Here is a 10,104-nt window from a genome sequence, read left to right as displayed (position 1 = left end):
AGAGGATCACTCCCAAGGTCCAGCATCTTCCAGCCCCCAATCCTGACACCTTGCGGCGCAGGGTGGGAGGGAAGTCCCAGGCATCCAGGGCAAGGACCCCCAGCGAATGGGGCGGGGCCTGGGCCGTAAGTCCCGCCCTTCGGTGCGCGCTCTCGCTCGCCCCGCCCCTAATCCCGCCCCACGCTCCCGCCCCGCCGCCGCGGGCGCGCGCGTGTCAGGCGCCTCTGCAGCCGCCATTTTGGAGTGAGTCGGCCTGAACCCCGAGCCCGCGGCGGAGCCGGTGAGGCCTGCGGCGGCGGCGGCGGCAGCGGCGGCTGCAGGGGAGGAGGAGCCGCGGGCACCGCGGAGCGCCCGGAACCCGGCGCCGAGACTGAGGCGCAGGTAAGGGCGGGCCGGCGCGGAGGGGGGCGGGAGAGCGGCGGGCCCTCGCCCCCACCTGCCCCCTCTCGCGGCCGCCCCCGCGCCTGTCACCTCCCCCACGCGGCCACCTTGCCCTCCCTCCCTCGCTGCTTCCTCTCCCTCCCCACTCCGGGCCCAGCTCCGCTGCTGTCACCTCACCTGTTGCTGTCACCGACCCCCCTTCCGCCTGCGGGCGTCCCGGCCTGTCATTGCCCCTGCCCTTGTCTGGCCCCGCGGTCCCGGGCCTGCTGCCCCTGGCTCGTCCCCGCCCTCGGGGCGCCCCCTGTCACCGCCGCCCTGCCGCCTCTGTCCCTGTCACTGTCACGGCCATTGTTCCGCTTCCATTCCTGTTGTCACTGACCCCTGGAGGCTGTCCGGCCCCTGCCCCTCGGACCTCCTGCTCCTCCTCTTTGGGCCGCCTCCTGTGCTGTGCCCTGTCCCAATGCCCCTGCCCCCGTGCCCTGTCACTTCCCGCACCTTGCTCTGGGCACTGCCCAGCCCTGTGCCCTGCCACTGCCCCTGCCCTGGGCACTGCCATTTCTCTAGCCCTGTGTCCTGTCACTGCCCTTGCCCTGGGCACTGCCCAACCCTGTGCCCTGTCACTGCCCAGCCCTGTGCCCTGTCACTGCCCAGCCCTGTGCCCCGTCACTGCCCCTGCCCTGGGCACTGTCACTGCCCTTGCCCTGGGCACTGCCCAGCCCTGTGCCCTGTTACTGCCCAGCCCTGTGCCCTGCCACTGCCCCTGCCCTGGGCACTGCCATTTCTCTAGCCCTGTGCCCTGCCACTGCCCCTGCCCTGGGCACTGCCATTTCTCTAGCCCTGTGTCCTGTCACTGCCCTTGCCCTGGGCACTGCCCAACCCTGTGCCCTGTCACTGCCCAGCCCTGTGCCCTGTCACTGCCCAGCCCTGTGCCCCGTCACTGCCCCTGCCCTGGGCACTGTCACTGCCCCTGCCCTGTGCCCTGCCACTGCCCCTGCCCTGTGCCCTGTTACTGCCCAGCCCTGTGCCCTGTCACTGCCCCTGCCCTGGGCACTGCCATTTCTCTAGCCCTGTCTCCTGTCACTGTCCCAGCCCTGGGCATTGCCCAGCCCTGTGCCCTGTCACTGCCCAGCCATGTGCCCCATCACTGCCCCTGCCCTGTGCCCTGTCACTGCCCCTGCCCTGGGCACTGCCCAGCCCTGTGCCCTATCACTGCCCCTGCCCTGGGCACTGCCATTTCTCTAGCCCTGTCTCCTGTCACTGTCCCTGCCCTGTGCCCTGTCACTGCCCCTGCTCTGTGTCCTGTCACTGCCCCTGCCCTGGGCACTGCCCAGCCCTGTGTCCTGTCACTGCCCCTGCCCTGGGCACTGCCCAGCCCTGTGTCCTGTCACTGTCCCTGCTTTCCCCACCTGTCCGCAGTGGGCTGCGGTCACTTCCCTCTTCCCAGGCCTGTTGCTCCTTCCCCCACCTGCTTCCTTCTCCTTCTCAGGGCCCCTGGCTGCTCCAGCTCCTGCCGCCTGCCTCCTGGGTTGTGCCCCGGGCTCTCCCTTTCACTGGCCCTGTCGCTGCTCTCTTTCCCTCTCGTGGGCTGGATGCACAGACTGTCACTGACCTGGCCTTTGTCACCCATCCTTCCTCCTCCTCCCCAGGAGGTGTGTCCCACTGACCGCTTCTCCCCCGGGAACCAGCCGCTTTCTCCCCATTTTTACACCCCCTTTCTCAGCCGCTTTCTGCCTTTGAGGGAACAGGGCTTGGCTCCGTGTTACCACTGGGCTCTCCTCAGTCATTTTCCTCGTGACTTCAGGTGGTCCGGCTCTCCGGCTGTGCTTGGGGGGCAGGCCTCGGGCTCTCCGCCACCACTCCCAGGCCGGCCCCCTTCAGTCCAGTTCTCGTTGTCAGTGGCCACTCTGTGGCTTTTCCTTCTTCGGTGACCCCATTGATGATTCCTTTTGGACCCTGTTAGTCTCTTCCTCAAGGCCTACGAGTCCTTGACTGCATGAAAGACTTTGGTTTCCCTTGGATCTTTTATGCCTGGGCCCCTCCCTGAATTATTCCCCGCGTACCTTTGCTTTCTCAGGCTTCCCCATTTGATGTTTCTTTTCGCCAGAACCGTGTGTCTGCCGGAGACCCTCTTCCCTTCTCCCTGGTCTAGGCCGTTTGGGCTTCCTTTGGTTTTATTGATGTTTTTCCTATTGACCCTCACCCGGACTCAATATGAATACTCGCCGAGGGACTCCTGAGGGAGGAGGGACTCTTGAGGGAGGAGGGACTAGTAAGCTGATGTCCCAAAGTGTATTAGGGGGATGATGATACTGGGGGACCCTGCCCTGGTCGGCCCGGATCTGAAGCAGCGATGTATTCATATCTAGCTATTGCATCTTCAGAAGTACAAGAATGAAGTCAGGAGACTCTGAGGGCTGGTGGCCACACTGATACAAGACCCAGGTTCATGCCCCGCTGTGGTGGAGAGGGAGGCAGGAAGACTAGTGGGTTCCAAACCTCTGGCGCCTTCTGGCTCCGAGACCCTGGACAAGTTATTACTGAGAGAATCAGTATCCTGGGTACCTGGATGTCCTAAGCCGTGGAAGGGATGCTAATCTCTCATCAGGGGTTCCTTTCCCTGATGACATCACATGTCTACAAGGGGAGAAATAGTGTCACTGAAGGAGCTGGAGATGTTTAGGAAAGAGATTTGGGGCAGTGGTGAGCATGATTGCTTTGGGAGGAAAATGCCCCATGGAAAAGGCAATGGCCTTGTTCCCCTTGGCTCTGCTAGTTTCTGGTTTGGCTTTACTGGTTGGTTTTTTTCTGAAGGCCATTTCAACTATTCCTGTGAACGCCTTTGCTTCCCCAGCTGAGAGGGGCCCGTTGCCTGTTCCTGGTTTACTTTTGTAAGCCTTTACCACCTCCTTCATTTTGTTTCTTTGGAGGCTGCATCATTACTAGTAGAAAACAGATTGCAGAATTCAGTTTTCAATCTGCCATTTACCATATATAACTTCAAGCAGATGTCATTTGTGAAATTTATATTAAAAGTATTTGGTTGAGAGAATTTTCCCCTTAAGTAGAAGCTGCTTAGACTAGATGGCCACGGAGGCCCCTTCCAGCTCTTGGGATTCTAGGATTCTAAGAGGCTTTCCAGTGTTTGCTGGTGGGGGTTGGTTAATCTTTGGTAAAATTTTGTGGAGGAAAAATGTCACAGTTTCAGGGCTTGTTTCCAAACTGTGTGTCTAAAGGCGGGCCAACTTTTGGTGCTTCTCTGGGAAGCATCCTGTTTCTGAAGTAGTGGTACTTGAAATGCTCAGGGGAATCCTCCCCTAAGACTCTCTTATCTGTAGGGTTTGCCTACATACAGATAAGGCTGTCAATGGTTTCTCCCTGAATTATTCCCCATGTACTTGGTACATGGGCTTGGTACTAGAAAGCTGTGCTTTCCCTAGTTGAGAGCATTATTCTTTTTTTCTTTTTGGGCCCCTATTGGCAGTCATGTAGCATATGGGTTTTTCATTTGGGGGCACATTTTATCAGTTTTGTTCATTTACTTTTAATTTTAGATTTGTTGGGCTAATAAGCTTTAGTTTCTTGGGTAATTTTCAAGAGTGGCATTTATTTTCATTGGTATATTTAGCACAGAAATGTCAAGTTCATCTTGGCTTTGCCCCTATCCTTCTTTACCCTGTAGAACTGATTTGGAAGAGTAAGGTGTAAGCAAATTGTTAGAGACTTTAATTAGTAAATGTGAAAAATGTTCTGAGAATGTAGTTAATGTTGAGGCTTTTTTCTTGTGATCCCATTTCAGCAATCTTAAAAACCAGTGCTTTTGGCAGGGTGATCAACAGAACCAGGGCAATATAGTGCCTTAGATTGATTGGTTTAAGGTAATGAAAATTTAGAATTATGATTTCCCCCCCCTCCAAAATACTTTTGTGAAAATCTTAATGTAGTATGAGAATAGCTTTTGCCTAATCTTTTCAGTCTGTTAAAATGTTCACAGTTTCATATTCATAATGCCTTAGAGATGTAGTTTAGTAGAATATTATTATTATATCATAAGAGGAGAAACTGAGGCAGAGAATAGATATGTAAATTATTCAAGGTCACATAGACTGTTAAGAATGGGACCAACATGGGATCCTGGTCTATCAATACCAACTTAGGTCTTCTGGCTCTTCAGTTCATTTGCGTGTATAAATTGTCATCTTGAGAAGATTTATTCCTAAAGAGAAGTGACCAAAATATCTGATCTGCTTGCCAACATACTACATCAGGAAGTCTTACTGAATTAAGAAATGTTGAGGAAAATGAGGGTGAAACCATTTTCTTTTCTCTATTTGTTATGCCACAGTTCTCTTTAACTGTTCTGACTCAGTTTCCCTGTCTCAGTTTCCTTAACTGTTCTGTCTCTGACCCAGTAAAACTAAGGATTATTTGCTCTCGGGTTATGAATTAGCAAGATAAAAGAGTAGATCTCCTGACTCTTTTAGGGATTTACAATATTCCTTTAGAATATTCCAAGATCAACCCATGATATCTTTACTTCTTTGTCTCTGGAATTTTTAGGTTTTATGGCTTCCCCTCCCTGATAAAAAAACTTTCCCTCCCTGTCTCTTCTTTGTCTCCAAAAAGGTATTTAAGAAGTTGGGGTTCCTCCATTCATGGCTGGAGAATGGCGTCTGGCAGCTGTATGCTGGACGCTGGATTCTTTGGGTCCTCCAGCCCTGGGACCAATATGGATTCCTTGGTCCCAGTATACTTATCTCTGTCTGACTGGATAATCTGAGACGAGAGTCCTGTCCAGTCAATCTTACTCTCCCATTAATAAAATATTAAAACCTCTCTAATCTCTCTCCTGCCTCAGTTTCTCCGGCATTACATATTTCTTCCCATAGACTTAGACTTGAGGTAAAAACCAAATAATATTCTGAAAAGTCTTTCCCCTTTTTTCCCCATCAAAAAAAAAGCATCTTGGAAGCACCATCAATCACCACATGCCTTAAAAATGAATCTTAAGGGTCTGGCTCCCTTGGTCTTTTTTGTTATCTTACTTTACATTGTAACACTCCAGGGTCTGTGTACCTGATTGGTAAGAGAACAGTTTTTGGAACTGAATTCTGTTTTCAGTAGATAAACTTGCACCCCAAGCAGAGCCAGCATGACTTTGGTAGAAGAGTTCATTTTAAATGGGGATCTGAGGAGCATTCTCTAAAATAGAGGCCCCCAAATAGCAAGATGCTACATTTCAGATTGACATGAGAATCCCAAGTACCTCCTCAAAGTGATTTTTGGTGAGGTAGCACTGTTCAAGCCTTCACCTTTGTGCCTCTTTGTTGGGGATGCAGAGGGCTCCTGTGCTCATTTCCCATAGCTATCTGCAAAGTGGCAGGGAGTGCTCATCCAGGCACCCAGGACAGGGGAACTTTGGGCCATACTAGCCTCTGTGCTGAGATCCTTCCTTCAGGCTACTTGTGGAACACCAGATCTCTAGAGATCCTGAAAGAATCTTCTGTGGAACATCTGGTGAGCAACCAAATGAAGTCTTCAGGCCTTCATGGTCCAGCTTATAACTGAAAAGATATCATATCATATAATATTATATATATTATATCTGTAATATACCTGACAAGTGGTCTTCCAGCTGCTGGGGAGGTTCCTTTGGTTCTTTCCCAACATTGAACCTCAGTTTACCTACCTGTACCTGGTTGTGTCTTCCAGAGCCAAACGGAATGAATCTCTTTTGCATAGTAGAACTCAATACCTGGATCTCTTCATTCCTTGGACTCTAGAGTCTTTTCATATCTGAATTAACCCTCCCCATCCCCATTTCCTTAAACCCTTTCTCATGTGACTTGGGCTCAAGAACCTTTACTGCCCTGGTTAGCCTCCCTGCAAGCTTTCAAGTTTATCAGTGTTCTGCCAGAGACAAGGCAGACTAGGAACTCTTATCTCTTTATTCCAGTCTCTCTTCATGCAGCCCAAGCTTATATTATTAGCCATTTTTGTTCTTGCCTTAGCCTACAGACCACTGCCATGACAGTGCTTCTTGCAGAGAAGCTGCCTACTATTTAGGCCTCTGCCATCTTATATTGGGAAAGCTGGTAAGATTCTACTTCATCTCTATTGAATTTTATCTAATTCAAGTCACACCTGAGATTTAGCCTTGCCTCAGATCTTATTAGTAATATGTTCTAACTTTGAGTAATTTCCAAATTTGATAAGTATGCCATCGAAATCTTTCTCCAAGTCAGGAATGAGGATTTGAGACATGAGGGCCAAACAGACATCCCTGAGGTCCTAGCCTCTAGGTTGACATTGAACTTTTTAAAAAATCACATTTTATTTTATTTTAAAGAAGCAAGTGAATTCTATAACGTAAAGAACAAGGTTGGTCCCAAAGAAGAGATGTGAGAAGATACCTCCCTCTTTTTTTTTTTTTTTTTTTTTTGTCAAGGCAATTGGGGTTAAGTGGTTAAGAGTCACACAGCTAGGAAGTGTTAAGTGTCTGAGAGCAGATTTGACCTCAGATCCTCTTGACCTCAGGGCTGGTGCTCTCTATCCACTGCCTCACCTAGCTGCCCCACCCCTCTATTTCTTTTTAAGAGATAGGTGGGTAATCCACTCTTGGAATTTCTTCCTGAAGCTTGCCCTTCAGCCAAATCTGAATCCCTTTAATCATGGTATCATCCAGTCTATATCTCTCCAGCTTGTCTACAAGCATCGCGGGAGAGGCCTTGCCAAATGCTTTGTTAAGATCTGGGTAAGCAAAGTTTGCAGCATCCCCTGGCTTAGCGGTTTGACAGGGAAATGAAGCCAGTCTGACCTGACTTGTTCTTAGTGAAGCTTCCTTGGCTGTTCAGAATCCCTGCTTCCCTTTCTAAATGTGCATTGATCATCTCTTCCTTTTGGACCAGACTTGTCATTTTATTGGTATTATTGAGTTCCTAGTAAGCAAAACTCCCTCTATTAATGCAAACTGTCAACTCTCCTGAAAGTCATAGTCTTGGAGACACTTAGGGACATTGAGAGGTTGAGTACAGTGGCAAAGGTAAGATTCTGAAGCCAAGTTTTCCTATCTTGCTCTTTTTCCATGGCATGCTGCTGCTCCACCTGTCTCTACAGATTCTTTCTAGCATTCCAGCAGATGACCCGGCCAAGCTTCCTAGCCTATAGTTTACTGATTTTAATCACTGCCCTCTGCCCTTGGAACTTTGCTGTTATCTACTCCTGAGTTCCTGTTCTTCATAGTTTTTCATACCGTCATCAATGGGGGCTCAGCTCTCTCAGTGTGCAAGGAGGTGGTTCACCTCGGCTAAGGTCCTGGAATTCTTCAGTGGCAGCCATCTACTTTCTTTTTGTCTCTTTACTTCTTTTGAGTATGAAATCTCATTTTGGCTCTCACATTTTCAGTGCAAAGGTCATTTTCTTTAGCAGAGAAACTGTAGAAGCAAAATGCATGTCCCAGTCACCCTGAGCAGCAGTCCCATCCCTTTTTTGATACTCCCTTTCATCCGACATAGCTTTCTAAAATATCCTGTTTTGTTGTCCTTAGCCATCATTCTGAGCCTTAGCATTCCTGACAATATCTGTAGAATCTTTCAAGGCTCTATCCACTCATCCTTTTGTTATCTGCTCTTGCTCTTGTGTTCTGTCTATATCTTTAAAAAGAAATCTAACTTGGTTGTTGAATTCCCTGTGCACTTCTCTTTGCCCCCTGACAGTTCAGACATGGGTTCCGTTCCACATCAGATGTTTCTCATCATGACTTCAGGGTCATTCTCAAGAGCATCTCCTCTCTCCTGGGCTTACTTGTCGGTGGCATCCAAACTAGCCTCCTTCTGAACTCTTTGAAATCAACTTCCCAAACCTAGAGTGTGATATACTCAGCTTGCTTCTCTGTCTCAAGTCTGAGTAGAAGTGTTACTTCCTCCAGGCCCACTCCAGCAAACGGAAGTCTGGTCTAGAACTTTTCCTTTGTGGATCCTTCACTTTGAAGGGTGTCATTATTATTAAGGCATGGGACAAGAGGCATTTTTAGGCATGGACAGCAGACAAGTGCTGTGCTAGGTGCTGGGGATGCAAAGAGAAAAGGAAACAGTTTCTGCCATCCAGGAGTTTACATTCTGTCAGGGAGTCAACATGTATACATATTGGAGATAGAAAAGTATGTTGATTCCATGTGGTTAGGAGGTCCTGATGGCTGAGGGTGACTCAGGAAAGGACTCCCGGCAAAGGGGAGGAAGGTACAGTACTAGAAAGTGGGATGTCATTTAGCAAGGACCATTTGGCCTGGATCTGGGTGTGGGTAGCAGGGAGGCAGGCTAGAGAGGGTTGAGAAAAGGCTTTCAATACCAAATAGAGAGCTCTGTATTTTATCCTCATGTTGAGTGTTATTAAAGCCACTGGAATTTTGTGAGAACGATGTTGAGAAATAAATATTCTTGGTTAAGAAATAAAATAGACCAGAGATTTCTGGGTAACTCAGATCCCTTGTGCCCATGTGCCATGAATGTTTTTCTTAGGTAGTGAGACATTGGGCTTGGGAAACATTAAGCTTACCCCAAATAATGAAGTGATTTATCCAGTCCTAGTGTAGTGGCCAGGATGAGCTGCTCGGCTTTTAGCATTACTGGGACTCCAGCAGATGTATCGATAATTGAAGTTCCCATCTGTCATTGCTATGCCATACTTTTGGATCAAGCTTGGGAGTTCTTGAATCTTCACCTGTTTCTTTTTATCCAGGTGGTATGTTTTGGAATGTGAAGGAAAGAGGCTATTCCTCTGGGGGTCCACTCTAGCTGGATGACTTTAGGCAAATCAATTAACCTCTCTCAGTCTCATTTCCTCCTCTGTAAATGGGGATAAAAATAATAGTTCTGCCTCAGAGTTAAAACATGAGGATCAGATGGGATGCTTTGTAAGGTGCTTCACAAACCTTAAAGTGCCATATAAAAATACTAACTCTCTTATACTAACAACTAATATTGCCATTATTGCATTTGTTTTTTCCTACATTTATTTTCAGTCAAACGTCATTCAGCCAGAATTATATGCTTATTATGTGTTAGGTAGGACTAAGTGGTGTAGGGGATAGAGCATCAGGCCTGGAGTCTTGAAGACTTGATTTCAAATTTGGCTTCAGACACTTCTTAGCTGTGTGACCCGGAACAAGTCACTTAATTTTGTTTGCCTCAGTTTCTTCATCTGTAAAATGAGTTAGAGAAGAAAATGGTAAACGATTTTAGTGTCTTTGCTTAGATAACCCCACGAAAAGAATTCAATAGGCTTTAATAACACTCAACATCAGGATCAAATACAAAAACAGAATATTGCTTTTTTTTTCTGGTTATACATGTGTCAGGTATTATACTAAGCACTGGGAATATCAAGAAAGGCAGAAATAATCTCTGTCCTCAAGGAGCTTCTATTCTAAGGATGCAGACAACTACATATGTTAAGATGCACACAGAAGAGAAGGAAAGTAACGTGAGAAGGGAAGGTGGCAGCATTCATCTAGGACAACCAGAAAAAGCTGCCTGGGGCTGGAAGGAAGCCAGGAAAGCTCTTGAAATGAAAGTTAGGGGAAGAACATGTCACATATGAGGGACTGCTGTTGCAAAGGCATGGAGGTAGGAAATGGAGTATTCTGGTTGAGGAACAGCAGGTAGGCTGATATAGGAGTAAAATCTAGAGTCTTAAAAGGAAAAAAAGCTCAGGTTATGAGGAGTTAAA

At 48.3% G+C, this 10,104-nt stretch overlaps 1 protein-coding gene across 3 annotated transcripts in view; it reads left to right on the top strand.

Moving 5' to 3' along the window:
- Positions 1-293: 293 nt before the first annotated feature.
- PPP6R2 (protein phosphatase 6 regulatory subunit 2) overlaps positions 294-10,104 on the top strand; it is a 112,832-nt gene continuing 103,021 nt past the window's right edge. For 2 of the 3 annotated variants that reach the window (XM_051962598.1, XM_051962599.1), the window contains exon 1: positions 295-381. The gene's annotated coding sequence lies outside the window, so the exon portion shown is untranslated. Of the gene's footprint in view, positions 382-10,104 lie in introns of all 3 variants that reach the window. The other variant, XM_051962600.1, reaches the window with a different exon arrangement.

This window comes from Antechinus flavipes, chromosome 5, assembly GCF_016432865.1.
Source record: "Antechinus flavipes isolate AdamAnt ecotype Samford, QLD, Australia chromosome 5, AdamAnt_v2, whole genome shotgun sequence".
NCBI lineage: Eukaryota > Metazoa > Chordata > Mammalia > Dasyuromorphia > Dasyuridae > Antechinus > Antechinus flavipes.
The sequence above is the reverse complement of the archived record's forward strand: the minus strand, read 5'-3'. Positions and strand labels throughout refer to the sequence as shown.